The following is a 17,265-nucleotide window of genomic DNA, read 5'->3' as shown; positions in this document are numbered from 1 at the left end:
CCAGCCATTAGGGGGGCACAAGCCAGCGCACTCTTAGTGCCGGTCCCAAGCCCGGGTAAATGGGGAGGGTTGCGTTAGGAAGGGCATCCAGCGTAAAACATGTGCCAAATCAAATATGCGGATCACAAATGAGAATTTCATACCGGATCGGTCGAGGCCCGGGTTAACAACGACCGCCACAGGTATCGTTAGCCAACAGGGTACCAGTGGAAATTGGGCTACTGTTGGCCGAAGGAGGAGAAGGAGAGGAGGAAGACGTCTACAGAGATGGCAGGAAAAGGAGCAGTGTAGGAGAGTAGAGGTTCGGGTTGGTACTTTAAATGTTGGTACTATGACGGGTAAAGGGAGAGAGGTAGCTGATATGATGGAGAGGAGAAAGGTAGATATGCTGTGTGTTCAGGAGACCAAGTGGAAAGGGAGTAAGGCCAGGAACATTGGAGGTGGGTTTAAACTGTTTTATCATGGTGTGGATGGGAAGAGAAATGGTGTAGGGGTGATTCTGAAGGAAGAGTACAGTAAGAGTGTAGTGGAGGTGAAGAGAGTTTCTGATAGGGTGATGATTGTGAAGGTGTAAGTTGAAGGGATGATGATAAATGTCATCAGTGCCTATGCTCCACAAGTTGGCTGTGAGATGGAGGAGAAGGAAAGATTCTGGAGTGAATTAGATGAAGTGGTAGATGGTGTACCTAGGAAAGAACGATTGGTGATTGGGGCAGACTTTAATGGGCATGTAGGTGAAGGGAACAGAGGTGATGAGGAAGTGATGGGTAGGTATGGTTTTAAGGAGAGGAATGTGGAAGGGCAGATGGTGGTAGATTTTGCTAAAACGATGGAAATGGCAGTGGTGAACACGTATTTTAAGAAGAAGGAGGATCATAGGGTGACGTATAAGAGTGGAGGAAGGTGCACACCGGTGGATTATGTTCTGTGTAGGAGATGCAACCTGAAGGAGATTGGAGACTGTAAGGTGTTGGCGGGGGACAGTGTAGCTAGACAGCATCGGATGGTGGTCTGTAGGATGGTTTTGGAGGTGAAGAAAAAGAGGAAGAAAGTAAGGATTAAAAGAAGAATAAGATGGTGGAAACTGAAGGAGGAAGAGTGTAGTGTGAGGTTCAGGGAAGAGATCAGACAGGGGCTTGGTGGTGGTGAAGAGGTGCCAGATGATTGCGCAACTACTGCAGGAGTGATGAGGGAGGCAGCTAGAAAAGTACTTGGTGTGACATCTGGAAATAGAAAGCAAGACAAGGAGACTTGGTGGTGGAATGAGAAAGTGCAGGAGATCATTAGGGGAAAGAGGTTGGCAAAACAGAAGTGGGATCGACAGAGTGATGAGAAAAGTAGGCAGGAGTACAAGGAGATGCGGCAGCAGGTAAAAAGGGATGTGGCGAAAGCCAAGGAAAAGGCATATGAGGAGCTGTATAAGAGGTTGAACACTAAGGAAGGAGAAAAGGATTTATACCGATTGGCCAGGCAGAGGGACCGAGCTGGGAAGGATGTACTGCAAGTTAGAGCAATAAAGGATGGAGAGGGAAATGTGTTGACTAGTGAGGAGAGTGTGTTGAGAAGGTGGAGGGAATATTTTGAGCAGCTGATGAATGAGGAAAATCAGAGAGAGAGAAGGTTGGAGGATGTGGAGTTGGTGAAGCAGGATGTAGATAGGATTAGTAAGGAGGAAGTGAGAGCAGCGATTAAGAGGATGAAGAATGGAAAGTCGGTTGGACCAGATGACATACCGGTAGAAGCGTGGAGATGTTTAGGAGAGATGGCAGTGGAGTTTTTAACCAGATTGTTTAACAGGATTCTGGAAGGGGAGAGGATGCCTGAGGAATGGAGAAGGAGTGTGCTGGTACCGATCTTTAAGCATAAGGGAGATGTGCAGACCTGCAGTAACTACAGGGGAATTAAGTTGATCAGTCACACCATGAAGAAATGGGAAAGAGTAGTGGAAGCCAGGCTGAGAGAAGAGGTGACCATCTGTGAGCAACAGTATGGTTTCATGCCGAGGTGGGTGGAGAAGAGTGACAGGAGTGATTTGTGATAGTAGGGTATCTGCAAGAATGAAAGGGAAAGTTTATAGGACTGTGGTGAGACCTGCGATGTTGTATGGATTAGAGACAGTGGCATTGAGTAAAAGACAGAAGGTGGAGCTGGAGGTAGCAGAGCTGAAGATTTTACGGTTTTCGTTGGGAGTGACGAGGATGGACAAGATTAGAAATGAGTTCATTAGAGGGACAGCACATGTAGGATGTTTTGGTGACAAGGTGAGGGAGGCGAGATTGAGATGGTTTGGACATGTGCAGAGAAGGGACATGAATTATATTGGTAGAAAAATGCTGAAGATGGAGCCACCAGGTAGGAGGAAAAGAGGAAGGCCAAGGAGGAGGTTCATGGATGTGGTGAGGGAAGACAGTTGGTGTGAAAGAGGCAGATGTAGAGGACAGGGTGGTATGGAGACGGATGATCCGCTGTGGCGACCCCTAATGGGAGCAGCCGAAAGAAGAAGAAGAAGAAGAAGAAGAAGAAGAAGAGATTAATTGGTAAAATATAAATTTTCATATTCATTCGAATAATTTCATAAAAAACTGTTAAAAAGTTAATAAATAACGTAATATGACAAATCAAGTTTTTACAAGTTATTGTGAAAAATTGGACCTCATATTCATAAGCATCATCACCAGAACAGCACAAGTAAATGTCTAGAGCCAAGGCCAGGGAGCAGACAGACAGACCTTGTCTAAATGGCAGAGGAGGTGGAGTCGCAGCTATTTATAATAATAATCTAAACGTCACACAAAAGACTAAACACAAATGTAAAACATTTGAAGTTCTTTACACCAACATCAAATATTTAGTGTCCAAAAGCAGGTCCAGTCAGTCAATTTCACTAATTATTATTTATAGACCCCCAGGGCCCTACTCTGATTTTCTGATAGAATTTGCAGATTTCATCACAAATTTAGCTACTTCTTTAGACAAAGCATTAATTGTTGGTGACTTTAATATTCATTTTGATAATCAGGAAGACTCCTTAAGAGCAGCAGTTGTGTCCATTATAGATTCAGTTGGAATTAATCAGAATGTTATAGGACCCACTCATAGTGGTGGACACACTCTTAATTTGTTGTTAACATTTGGATTGAAAATAAAAAACTTAGTCATAATTCCACAGTCTGAAGCTATTTCAGACCATTATCTCATCTCTTTTAAAATCTGCCTCAGTCATTGCATTACTACCTCACCACGTTATCGTGTTAAGCGTACTTTCACGTCAGCTACAGCAGCGCGTTTTATCAATAATCTTCCAGAAATTACAATAATAAATAGATCTCCGTCTGACCCCGCAGAGCTTGACCAGGCCACTGAATACCTAAAATCAACGTTATGTTATACTCTAGATGATGTAGCTCCCCTTAAGACCAAAATGATCAGGGCGAAAAAATTAGCACAGTGGTATAATGATCATACGCGCATCTTAAAACAGACCACTCGAAAATTAGAACGTAAATGGCGTCAAACAAAATTAACAGTATTTCAAATAGCATGGAAGGAGAGCCTCCTAAATTATAGAAAATCTCTTAGTGCTGCTAGATCAGCATATTTCTCCACCCTCATAGACAATAACAAGCATGATCCTAGATTTTTATTTAGCACGGTAGCAAAATTAACAGGGAATAAAAGCACTGCGCTAACATGCACACCATCATTAGGTAGTAATGATTTCATGAACTTTTTTAACAATAAAGTTAAAAACATCAGGCAAGAAATCCAGATCGTTAATATAAATCCAAATTATTTTACAAGTAACCCTGTAGACAGCAGTGTAATTATAACAGACAATCAATTACAAAGCTTCACTCCTATTCATGAGAATGACTTAATTTAATTAATTACCTCATCAAAATCATCAACCTGCATTCTCGATCCCTTGCCTACAAGTTTCCTCAAACAGATAATTTCAGAGGTAATTAAACCTGTTTTAAAAATAATAAACTCTTCCATTAGCACTGGTTATGTACCTAAATCCTTCAAACTGGCAGTTATCCAACCCCTAATTAAGAAACCTGACCTTGACCCATGTCAGCTGTCCAACTACAGGCCAATATCAAATCTCCCCTTTATATCCAAAATTGTAGAAAAGGTTGTAGGACAGCAGTTATGCTCACATCTACTTATGAATAACATTTTTGAAATGTATCAGTCAGGATTTCGGCCTCATTATAGTACAGAGACGGCGTTAGTTAAGGTGGTAAATGACCTGTTATTGGCCTCTGATCAGGGTTTTGTCTCTTTACTTGTTTTGCTCGACCTTAGTGCAGCTTTTGACACCATTAATAACACTATACTGCTTGCTAGACTTGAGAACGTTGTTGGCTCAGGTCTTATTTGACTGATCACTATCAGTTTGTTGATTTAAATGGTGAGTTCTCCACACTCTCTGAGGTAAAATTTGGTGTTCCTCAAGGATCTGTCTTAGGCCCACTGCTTTTCTCTTTATATATGCTGCCTCTTGTTAAAATTATACATAAACATGGTATTTGCTTCCATTGCTATGCTGATGATACACAGTTGTATATTTCAGCAAAGCCAGATGAGAGAGATCAGCTTAACAATGTTGAGAAGTGTGTAAAGGACATTAGACAGTGGATGCTTGATAACTTTCTTCTGCTCAACTCAGATAAGACGGAAGTACTTTTACAAGGACCACATTCAGCTAGAAGCAAACTTTCTGATTACGTAGCATCTCTGGATGATGTTTCTGTTTCAGCGTGTACGGCTGTCAAAGACCTTGATGTTATTATTGACCCTAGTCTTTCCTTTGAGGCTCACGTGAACAATATCACCAGGATCGCCTTCTTTCACCTTAGAAATATTGCTAAATTTAGAAATATGATGTCGTTACAGGATGCAGAAAAACTAGTTCATGCTTTTGTAACATCTAGATTAGACTACTGTAACGCTTTACTGTCTGGGTGTTCGAGTAAGTGCATAAATAAGCTTTAGTTAGTTCAGAATGGAGCAGCAAGAGTTTTCACTAGTTCTAGGAAATATGACCACATCACTCCTGTTTTAATCAGTCTACACTGGCTCCCAATCAAATCTCGCATTGATTATAAAATACTACTACTGACGTATAAAGCACTTAACAATCTCGCACCGCAGTATCTAAGTGAACTTCTGTACCAGTATGATCCTCCATGCCTACGTAGATTAAAAGGTGCAGGCTATCTGTTGGTTCCTCAAATAATGAAAACTACAGCAGGGGGCAGATCTTTCTCTTATAAAGCCCCACAGTTATGGAACAGCCTTCCAATCAGTGTTCGGGACTCAGACACAGTCTCAGTGTTCAAGTCGAGGTTGAAAACATATTTATTTAGTCAAACCTTTAATCAGTAGATTTCTTCTTAGGTAAAGTCACAGATCTGGAGGGAACATGGATATTGAATGTTTGGTGAACTGTGATATTTGTATACTGTCGTCCCCTCACATTCACACGTTCACTCAGGTTCGTTGACGGTGGTGTAGTGGGTCGTCTTTTGTCCCAGAGATCCTTCATGTCTGTGTTACCTTCTGGTTCTCCCTTGTAGTTATGCTGCCATAGCGAGTCTTGCCGAAGTCCAAACTGCACAGTGACACTAACTTTCATTATACATTTTTTTTTTTTACAATTAAACAATTAAAAACACATTACACACAAAATGTTCGTAGTTTTAACGATAAAAAACTGTAAAGCAGCAACGGGAAAAACATTTTAATTTTAAAAATGTGAAATTACCGTTTAATTAGCAGTTAAAATGTGAAATTACCGTTTAATTAGCAGTTAAATACTGTTAATGTAAATACAAGAAAATGTTATTAATTTTACATGCTTACTTTGTAAAAACTGCATTAAAAATCAATTAAAACAACAGTAAAGTACACTAAAACAATAAAATAAATGCCAGTAGATTTGAAGGTGAATGATTGTAAAGCAGCAACGGTAAAAAACTGTAAACTATAAAATATGAAATAACCATGGAATGAACAGTTAAATGCTATTAAGGTAAATAAATACGGAACATTCAAGAGCTATTTTTATCGGCGCCATAACAACTCTACTGCTGCTGTGACTGCACATGCAGTGGTTGATACGGATTTGATTTGTAGTGTTTCACTCTGTAGTTATCAGTGCCAGGATGTGGCTAGTCTTGTTGCTCACTAAAAGAACCATATTAAGGAAGGTCGTGTAGTTTACTGTCCAGTAAGAGGGTGCAAAAGTGTTTTTCACATCATGTCCTCTTTTACTTCTCATATGTCTAGGAAGCACAAGAACTGTTCAGTTAACAGTATTACTGATTTACATTGGCCTTCTGCATCAGAGATACTGTAAGTGACATCAGAGCATTTAAATACAGGTGAGTCTGAAGTAAGTGAAATGGGCTCATTTCAAATTTTTGATGATTTGTATTTAAGAAATGTGAGCCTATTTTATATGAAATTACAAGGACAGTTTCTTCTTCCAGCTTCTACAATACAAAATATTGTAGATGAGATGCAAAATATTCATAAATTGGGACAGACATATACTTTTAGTAAGCTACATTTACTTTTGCAGAATTTGTCATTACCTAATGAGACTATTTCTGAAATATATGCTACTGTGAAGGAATCAGACTTGTTTTCTGTGTGTCATAAAGGACCAATGCGAACAGAGTATTCAAGGAGTCAGACCTTTAAAAAAGTGTTTAAATACGTTGAACCAAAAATAATACTTTTAGGTAGAGATGAGAATCGGACAGAGCAATTTGCATACTATGTACCTGTGAAAGACACATTGAAGTGTCTGCTGAATTCAGATATTGGGAGAAAGTGCATTTCAATGCACTCGCATGAAAAACTTTGCTGATGTACTTTGTGGTTGCTCAGATGGCCAAATACTGAAGTGCAGGAATTTCTCTCAAGACACCCCAAACCTCCAGCTACTGCTCTATCAGGATGTTTTTGAGGTGGTTAACCCTTTAGGGTCTGCACGAAAAAAACACAAAATTTTGGCTGTATACCTTTCTCTTGTCAATTTGCCAGTTCATCTCAGGTCAAACACAGAACATATGCAGTTGGTTGTGCTGTGTAGAGAAAAAGACTTTAAAGACTTTGGCCATAAAAGTGTTTTCTCATAGCTAGTAACAGACCTGAAAGACCTTGAGGTAAATGGAATTGCTTTGTCAGATCAATCTATTATAAAAGGCACACTTTACTGCATTTCTGGAGACAATCTGGGATCCCACTGCATTGGTGGATTCACTAAAAATTTTAGTCAGTCAAGCTATTTTTGCAGGTACTGACTTACTAAAGAAGAATTTTAGAATGTTGACCCAAATTTTTGTGGTCCGCTGCGCATTGTTGAAAAATACAGTGCTGTTGTTAACCAATTTACAGACCGAAAATGAAACAGTTCAAGGCATTAAGTTTAATTTAGTTTTCAACTCTTTGAAGAACTTTAATGTCGTGACCACCTTGCCTTGGTCACGACATTTCTTAAGGAGTTTTGTCTTACGATGTTGCTTTTTACGTCAAATATTTTGTTAAAAAGAAGTGGTTCACGTACCCAATTCTTAACCGTCGAATCAGGCAGTTCAAATACAATGGTTCTGATGCATTTACAAAACCTTGTGAGTTAAATTCTCATGGACCTAAGCTAGCTGGTCAGGCCATTCAAAATGTTAATTTTTTACATCTTCTACCTGTAATACTTGGTGATAGAGTTGTGAATCCTGCAGTTTGGCAATTAACTCTTCAACTAAAGGACATTGTTGAACTGATTTGCGCTCAGAAGATTTCAGTGTCACAGGTTGCATAATTGGATGTTCTCATTCAAGAATACCTGGAGTCTAGAAAAGCAGCCTTTTCAAAAGTGAATCTAAAACCAAAACATCACTGCCTTCGACACTATCCAGGTCTGATACTCAAATTTGGTCCATTGATCCGATTATGGACAATGAGATTGGAAGTAAACACTGTTACTTCAAAAGATGTACCAGACATCTCAAGAATTTTAAAAATGTGTCGCACCCTTTCTGAAAGGCATCAGTTATTTCAGGCCTATTTGACATCTGGATCTTGTTCCCCATTCTTTCAACTGAAATATAGTTCTCCGTTTTATTCTGAGCTTTACAGTGAAACTGTCAAAGATGCAGTAAGTCTATTCAGATTTAGTGAAACACAAACAAGGGTTCAGAAATACAGTATAAAGGAACTGGGTTAAAAAAGGGCCAGTGGAGTTTGGTGAACTTATGCTCTTGTTCATCACAGAGGAGCATGTTGATTTGCTGACCAGGGTGTTTATAGCAGATTTTATTTCTGAGTATCATTTGTACGCCCTAAAAAAACACCAGTGAAAGGGTTCAGTGTCTGAACATTGACCACTTGCCTGATTATTACCCACTGTCATCTTACATGTTGCAAGGTTGTAGGGTAGTTTCACTGAAACACAGCATAGTGCCTCATTAGATCAATGCAAGCCTGCATAGTTGTAAAATAGTGCAATTCAAACTGATATTTTTGCATCATATTTTACTTTCTGTAGTTTGCACAGCTCAACACACCTAACGTATGAAATTTCTGATATAGTTTCGACATCAATCTGTTACAAGTTTCTTTCTTCTATTGAACATAAAAGAAAACACTTTCAAAATGTATATTAGAATGTAAAAATAAAACTTTAAAAGTCTTTGGTTATATTTTCTTTTTTATTGGAAAATATATTTTATGTGCAAAAGAAGAAAGATACTCATACAGGTTTGAATTTAAACAGTTTAATTGTGCTCAAATGGTCCAATTATACTTTTTAATTAATTTTTGAGTCACCATATTAATTATTTTTCTCTTTTTTAGTCATGAATAAATTGGAGCAAAGCTGCCAAATCCAATGGTAGAAGTTGCCAGAAGCATTGATGCAATGTTTAGAAAGGCAGAAAAGACCAACCCCAAGATTGCGATGAGATATGGTGAAAATTGTCGTGTCCGAAAAGATATGCAGGTCTCCAAGTAAGCAAAACTCTACAGCCATTGCCAAAAAGATGTTAGCCAAATATCCTGCATCCTTGCAGGATGTTATTGATGGTGATATAGTTGGTGCAGGATATCACTCACTACTTAAGCAGATCCAGAATCGTGTAGAAAATGTGAAAAGGACAAATGTTCCGAAAATCTATAAATGCAGCAGAACAGAAGACTCTGACACAGAGAAGATTTCTGCTGAAAGAAAGGCAGTGGTTCAAGACACTTACGGCTGTTTAAATTGGAATGTAAAATTTATGCCATTGAATGAGACCAAAGAGAGCCAGCTAGAAAAACAAGAAATGATGAAGATGAAGTCTAAAGCAACAAATTTTTATTTGGAAGAAGTTAGCCACCTCCTGAAAACAACATACTATACACAGCACAAAGACATAAACAATGGAGCAAGCATACACCAGCTTTGTGAGAACTGCCCATTTCTATTACAAGAGGTTGGTATGTGTACACACTTCAAGCAGCTAACTGGAATTGATCTGAAGGAGATGTTTCTTAAAAGCTTGGATAAAAAAGGACAGCGGCTCCTGAACTTTCTTAAAACAGTTGGTGCAGAAAAAAAGCCAAAAGTTCTTTAAACTGCTGCAAAACTAGATGTTTTGAGATGTCAACCTGAAGGATGCAGTGAGGATTTAAAAGATGTGGTGCTTCTTCTGCTTGCCTACTTTGACGAAAAGAAAGAAGTGACGTTTCATTATGTGGAAGAGTCTTGCCTTGTGGAAGATGTGGATGTAGACAATTTACCAGCAACACCCTGAATCATTGTCTGTGGTGAGTTTAAATTAATACAATTGTTTTTTACAATTTAAAGGATAGTTCAATATTATAATTCTGTAATTTACTCAAATTAAATGTATTCAAAACCTGTATAGATTTATTTGTTCTGCCATTATTTTGAAGAAGGCTTCTAACTGAACAGTTGTGGGTGAATATTGACTTTATTAAGAAAAATACTGTGGAAATCAGTGGCGCCCCAAAACTATGTGGTTAAAAACATTCTACAAATTTTCTTTCTTTGTGTTTAGAAAAAAAAAATTATACAGGTTTTGTTTTACTTGCTGGTGAGTAAAAAATGACATTACTCATTATCATGTCATTCCAAGGCAAGACCAAAGGCATTTAATTGTTTCTTTTTGTCTGTAGGTACCTCATGCTACACATGCTTTTCATGCTGAGCATCGACCAGAAGATTTCAACTCTGCACCTTTCTACATTCGTCGCAGCAATTTGCATGATGTTTAGCAGTTACTATTGTTTTAACATTCATTACCCTTTGAAACGTGGTTCTACTCTGCAATTCATACAAAGGTAGGCATTAAACCATTTTTAACATGTAATTGCAATTTACAGTAATTTCTCATTTGTTAACGTAAGGTAACGTATTCACAAAAATTAACTGACAGTGGGAAAACATTTAACAGTTCTTTGTACATTGTTTCGGTTAGAAAAATAAAGTCGTTCATTGTTTGCTCATGTTAGATATTTTCATCAATAGTGAACTAAGATTTGTACTGTTAACTTAATATGTATGTGTACTATATTAGTTCATGTAAAAAAAAAAAAGGTTTTTTTTTGTTTTTGTTTTTTTAGTGAAGTAATTTGGTTAACTTTTCTGTCTGTATAAAACTGGCAGCTGTGGTTGCCAGAAATCTACCGTAAAAAATAGTCAATGTTTTTCTGTTTACAGTATACTTAAAAGTGAACTGTAAAATTTACAGTAAAAAACTGGCAGCTGTGGTTGCCTGGAATCTACCGTAAAAATTAGTCAATTTTCTTTGTACCGTAAATGAAAACATTTCGACTGTAATTTTTACGGTAGATTTCTGGCAACCACAGCTGCCAGTTTTTTATCGTAAATTTTACAGGATTTTTATTTATTTATTTTTTTTTACAGTGCACCGTTGTCATTGCTTATTTGCTATTTACTGAAACCTGATAAAATACAGTAATTTACAATTTATACAGTTTTACAGTAAATATGCAAATAGGTAATGAATTATAAGCATTTTATTATTTTATTCAAATATATTACTGGAGAAAAAAAAACAGTAAAATAGTGTTTTACAGTTATTGTAATATACTATATTGTAAATACATTTACAGCAAGATAAATTGTAAAATATGAATGCAGTATTTTTGCTGTAAATTTGATCTAAGTTACTGGCAAACTGCTGCCAGTAAGTTTGTCATGCGTCGAACGAACGGAGGCGGAAGCCGGAGCACAGTTCGCTTTGATTTAATGTAATAGAGAGAAAAAATTTAACAAACACACACAGACACGGCAGTCCAGTATAAGTCCCCAGTGAGATATCCGTGGTACGCCCTGGAGGGGCGAGGTCCACACTGTCCAGAGACGAACGCACAGAGGGATAGGGATCGGGATAATCCTGGGTGCGCTTAGGGGAGAAAGCGCAGCCGTGAGGCGAACGTGGAATCCGGGAGGCCGAAAACGTATCGGGATACGCATACGAATCAACACATACCAACAATAACGGACAACGGGTGCGTGTGAGTAAGGGGTTTAAATAGGAGCTGGGGATGAGTGCCAAACGAGTCCCAGGTGTGCACAATTGAAGCCGTGCGCTTCAGGGAAAGCGGAGGTTTGACAGCCGCCGAAGGGGGCGTGGCAGGTGGATTCCTGACAAAGTTATTGTAAATTCTACAGGAAATTTTTAACAGTATATATAATAAAATAAGTCAAATTTTTGTCCAAACATGATTTGCACTTTTACCATTTATTGCACCTTAAAACTATATATATAATATATATAATATTATGCTTTTGAATAAAAAAATTGAAAAAAATTTGAAAAATACTTTCAAAATAACTATGGCATCAAAAAAGTCATATTTTTGTCAAAAAATAATTTGTCATGTTACATTTCGCTCACGGATTGCACTTTTTAATGATTTTAATTAAATTATGCTTTTGAATATGAAAATTTTTATTTTAAGAATAGCTATCATATTCTTATTTAAAAAAAGAAAAACAAATGTTATGAAAATGTTATTTATAATTTATAATATTGTGAAAATATTTGATGCTTTAAATGATTTTATGCCTAAAAAACCGAAAATGTATATTTTCATTAATAACTATTAAGGTTTATGAAAAAAAATCATATTTTGGTCAAAACAAGATTTGTCAGGTCACCTTTTCGTTTACTTCTGGCCCTTTTCATTGTTTTAATTGAAATTATGCTTATAAAAATGAAAATTCATATTTTAAGAATCACTAATCATATATATATATAATTTTTATGAATTTTTAAAAAGTTACATTGTTATCTAAACATGATTTGTCATGTCACTTTTTTACTTTAATTTTACAGTATTGAATATTATTTGTCAAAACATGAATAAATATGAATAAGAAAATTCATATTTTAAGAATCACTATACATTTTTTATAAAAAAAAGTAATATCTTTATCAAAACATGAGTTGTCATGTCATTTTTTTCTTTTGTTACTTTTGTTTGAAAGTATTACACATTATAGTTTAAAATTAAACTTGTTAACGGTTTTTAATGAAATTATTCAATTCAATTCAATTAATTTTTATTTGTATAGCGCTTTTAACAATGAACATTGTCTCAGAGTAGCTTTACACAGATAATGTGGTGATTAAAAGTGAATATGTTCTTTGTAAGTAAGTTTGTCCCTGTTGAGCAAGCCGGTGGCGACTGTGGCAAGGAAAAACTCCCCGAGAATGATGCTTATGAATATGAAAATACATATTTTAAGAATACCATATTTTTATTTTGAGTATATTTTCATTAATAACTGTTATATTTTTATGAAAAACAAAATCATATTTTGGTCAAAACATGATATCAGTAAAACCTTCAGTCATTTCATGAGCTTTGTTATCAATAGCACTATGCAAAACTTTGGATCCATGCTTGGCAGTAGTTCATCAGTCCCAAGAAGCTCTGCATCTGTTTCACAGTCTGAGGTTCTTTTAAACCTAGTCACAAGCTGTACTCGGTTCTATGATATTTTACATTGGCCTTCTGAGATGGTTATGTATTCATTGTTCAGAATTAGGTTCATCCTGCAATTGTTGTGTTGTGCTTTTGGTGGTGCTGTGTGACCCTGTGTATATACTGCTGAACAGTAACTGAGTAAAGAAGAAAACGGTGATTAAGTGCACTCGGCCTCCATTGTGTCTTTTTCCGTTGAATATACTGATATTCAGACAAACACGACAGAGATCACATGCCCCAGATATGAGACCTTTTGCTTCACCCACTGTAGTTTCAGGCATGAAGCTTTAAATCCAGCTTGAGCCAGGACAACCACTGAAGCTTTTTGGCAGTCTTGCTCAGTCAGTCCTGTAAAAAGGATGTCATTTGCATATTGAAAGATGCTGGTTGTTTCTGGCAGGTGAATATCAGCCAATATTCTGGGCACAACAGCGGAGAATACGGCTGGAAAGTCAACAAATCCCTGAGGAAGATGAATCCAGGTAAATTGGCATCCCCTATAGGCAAATATGAAAATCGGCTGTGTCTTAAAGGCCAAAGGGACACTGAAAAAGGCAGAAAAAGTAAAAAATCTGTGAGGTACTGGTATAGAATTAACAATGGTAGCTACATCTGGCACCAAAGCCTCCAGCATTTTTATCTGCCTTTTGGATTTATGGATTGTGGATTATTTGGTGTGTTATAAATAAAATGTGACATGACCTTGTGACAATACATTTTTAATAACTGGAGCAATGCCAGCATTCTTCCCTTCTAACAACGGACATTGCTTAATAAAAAGCGGATGGTGTGTTTTTATGAGTGCATGATACGTTTTTGCCTGGATGAAACTTGCCTCGTCCTCGTGAGAGGCCTATAATTTAGGGTTAACTTCACCTAAATTTGGTTAATCAGGAAAGACTTCTGTACTATCATGGACGAAATCTTCAGAATGTGGCTGTGGCTCAGTTGAGAGCATGAGTATAGAAGGAATACACAGTGAAACATTGGTTTCAAAAAACAGAATATCCATTCCCATTTTATGCATCATATCTCTTCCTCAAAGGTTCAAAGCCGAGTTTGGAATTATTGTAAAGCTATGATAAAAATTTGTACCAGTCGGTGTCACAACACGTGAGTGAGTGAAAGGACATGAAATTGGAACTCTATCTATTCCCTAATAGATTAACTTTCCCTTTCTCATTGGACCTCATTGGAGTTTTGTGCTGAGGCTGGAATGCACAACTTCCTGTTGCAGCGAAGAGCATAACGGGTTAACCAAACCTGGAGCAGAATAGAAACCTCTAGCAGCATATATAGGAAAAAGTATCTATATGTGACACAATTTTACTCCATCACTGAAATAATCATGGCTACCCATCATCCCTTGTCTACTTACATCATCCTCCAATATAGTTTCGCAATCGTTTGTACATTCAAGCTCTGAAACCCAAATCCATACCACAGTCCTCTGGTCAGGTGCAGGCTGAGGCAAGTGTTCGAGCGTTTGGGCTTTTTTTGGACCCCACACACTTTTCACACTTACTGGTTCTACTGCAACATCAACAGGCATTAGCAGAAAATGTACAGGCATGATCAAATTATGATGAACACTCTTCATTTGGCCTGTGGAAGAATTTTCAATCTTGTAAATATTGGTTTCAGCATTGTTTCTCACTACGATGTACAGACTACTCTACCAATGTCAGACAAATTTTGTTTTCCTCGCTCTCCCCAATTCGCTAGCAGAACCCTGTCCCAAACATCTACTGTAGCACCCTTGAGGTTTCTGTTATACAGAATAGCATGTCTTTTCAGTTGCTTACCAGCATTCGTCCTCAAAATTGTCATCGCGTATTTAAGGTCTTTTAGCAAGGCATGCTACACGATACGATACACATCGTAATCGACAGCATCATTGTCTTGCAAGACTGACCCAATCACCACATCACCAGAAAATCTTGGAGTCCTGCTAAACAACAGTTGAAAAGGTGTTCCGTAGTTTCGTGGATCTTACAATTGTATGCAAATTTGAGCATTTGAGGCCAAAAACTGTGTCTCACCAGATACAATGTTCTTTGCTGGCCCACATGACCACAATCATCATGTACTCCCCTTAACCAGTTTTCAACAATGATTTTTGAACAACATACTGGAATGTCTTTTTTTTTGACACAACATCTCTCGAATCTCTGTAAAGTACCCCTGCTCTCATCTCAAACTTATTCCAGAATCTAAGCAACTTTTCAACTTCAGCTGGCTCCCATTAGCACTCACAACTAGATGGTTTCTTACCCTTCTCCACATAAGAGATCACTCTGGCCAGTTTCAGGTTTTGTCAGTATATTTAATATAATTAATATAATTCGGTTTTGTCAGTATATACGTGAGTGTGTTGTTATCGGTCCATACTGTGAAGGGGCGACCTCTCAACCAGTGACTAAATTTATAACATGCGGCCCACTTTACCACAAAAAAATCCAACTGAAGTGCTGGATATTTCGACTGGGCAAAGGAAAGTGACTTACTGGCAAAACAAACTGGTCTTGCAGTTCCCCCATTATCTGGCACCTGTGCCAATACAGTGCCTAGGCCACTGCTAGAAACAGAAACCAGAAACTAAAAATAGCCTGTTGAAATCTGGATGGGCCAACAAAACACAGTCAATCAAAGCCTGTTTAAGATCACTAAATGCTTGTTTACAGTCATCTGTTCAATCCCCTGCAGTAAGCGTTCTTTGTAACATTGTTTTATCCTTTTTGTATCTATGACCCTTAGGACAAGTAGTTAACTGGAATAGTGGCCTTGCAATTACTGAACACTGTTCTATAAACTACTGGTAATATACAACCATCCCGAGAAAAGAATGCGTCTTCTGTTGAAGTGGTGTACCAGTTTTTTCATCCATAAAATCAGATTCCAACCTGCTGGGTATTAAGTTACACGGTAGGGACGTAGTAGCGTCAGGGTATTACAGGCGTAGCGCGTCAAGGCGAAGCCTTCGGAGGGCTAACTACCCTGCGAACATCGGCAGACTAACGTGTTTTGACGAGTCTAATATTCCCCGTACTCAGCAATGTCGACGATCATCCCCCCCATCAAAGGGAATGAGTCGAAGATCAGGGAGGTTGCATCCCACCCGTGTCCATCATCATGTGGAGCAACCATCTCGGGCAGGGACCCTCACCCGATGTGCATTACGTGCATGGGCCCGAAACACGCTCAAACGGCCCAGGACGCGGGGGGAGCTGTGAGAGACCTTTACGGCGGGAAAAGGCTGCCGCCTGCTCAACCCGCTGCTAGACATCTCCTGCCCGCCGTGCCAGCTTGCATGAAGGAGATGTCTCGTTACTGGTCTAGCCCCTTTAAGAGCAAGCTTCCCGCAAAAGGGTGCTCCAAGCTGGAGATTCAAGGGATGGAGGAGCTGGGGTTGGCCGGACCCCTAGCTGTGGAGCCTCACCTCCATCCGAACCGGCATTCTATATCTGCCTCCTCTCAAATTGCGCTGCCATCAAAGAACCCGGGATTACGTTAAGTAACGCATCCTTATGCACTTCAACATTGTAACAGCCAGATGTCAGATCATAGTAGAAAAGTAACCATTTTCACTTAGCGCAGCTAAAGCATTGGCTTGATGTGGCAGTGGATAAGCATTTTCTGTAGCTTATCATACTGATTAGGTCAAAGTATGGAAGTCTAAATGGATGCTATCATTCATCCTAATCCGATGTACACTTAAAAAAATTAAATGTGGCTGCTGTTGGCCCAAAGAATATAATTATGTTTAAATTAAATAATGTACTTAAGTTTGTGTATTAAAATTTAAAAGAGTCGTGTTGACAAAATTTAAAAATAGTAAGATTTCAGTTTAACACCTGTGATGCTCCGTAGTGCCTTTCTGATATCAGGGAAGAAGAAATACACAGCACACAGAATGTAGCAATGTTTCCTCTCTTCAGTTTATTGCAGGTGGCAGACACGTATTTATACACAGGATGATACAGTCCACGCACACACACGAACACGCACACACATATTCGGGAGAAAGCTGACCTTAAGTGTTTCCTGTTTAGACAAGAGGATATACCAGTCAGAGATTTATGAGCCCAGATAAGACTCTCTGTTTACCTTACAGACTAACATCCTATAGACACTGAACGGACAAAGGAATGTGTGTGAGATAGTGTGAAAACAGTTTTAACACTAACAATGGCCACTTTAAATCATTTATAATTTAGCATCACACACCAA

The sequence above is a fragment of the Silurus aristotelis genome, assembly GCF_946808225.1.
Source record: "Silurus aristotelis genome assembly, chromosome: 8".
Taxonomy (NCBI): domain Eukaryota; kingdom Metazoa; phylum Chordata; class Actinopteri; order Siluriformes; family Siluridae; genus Silurus; species Silurus aristotelis.
Note: the sequence above shows the minus strand (reverse complement) of the source record.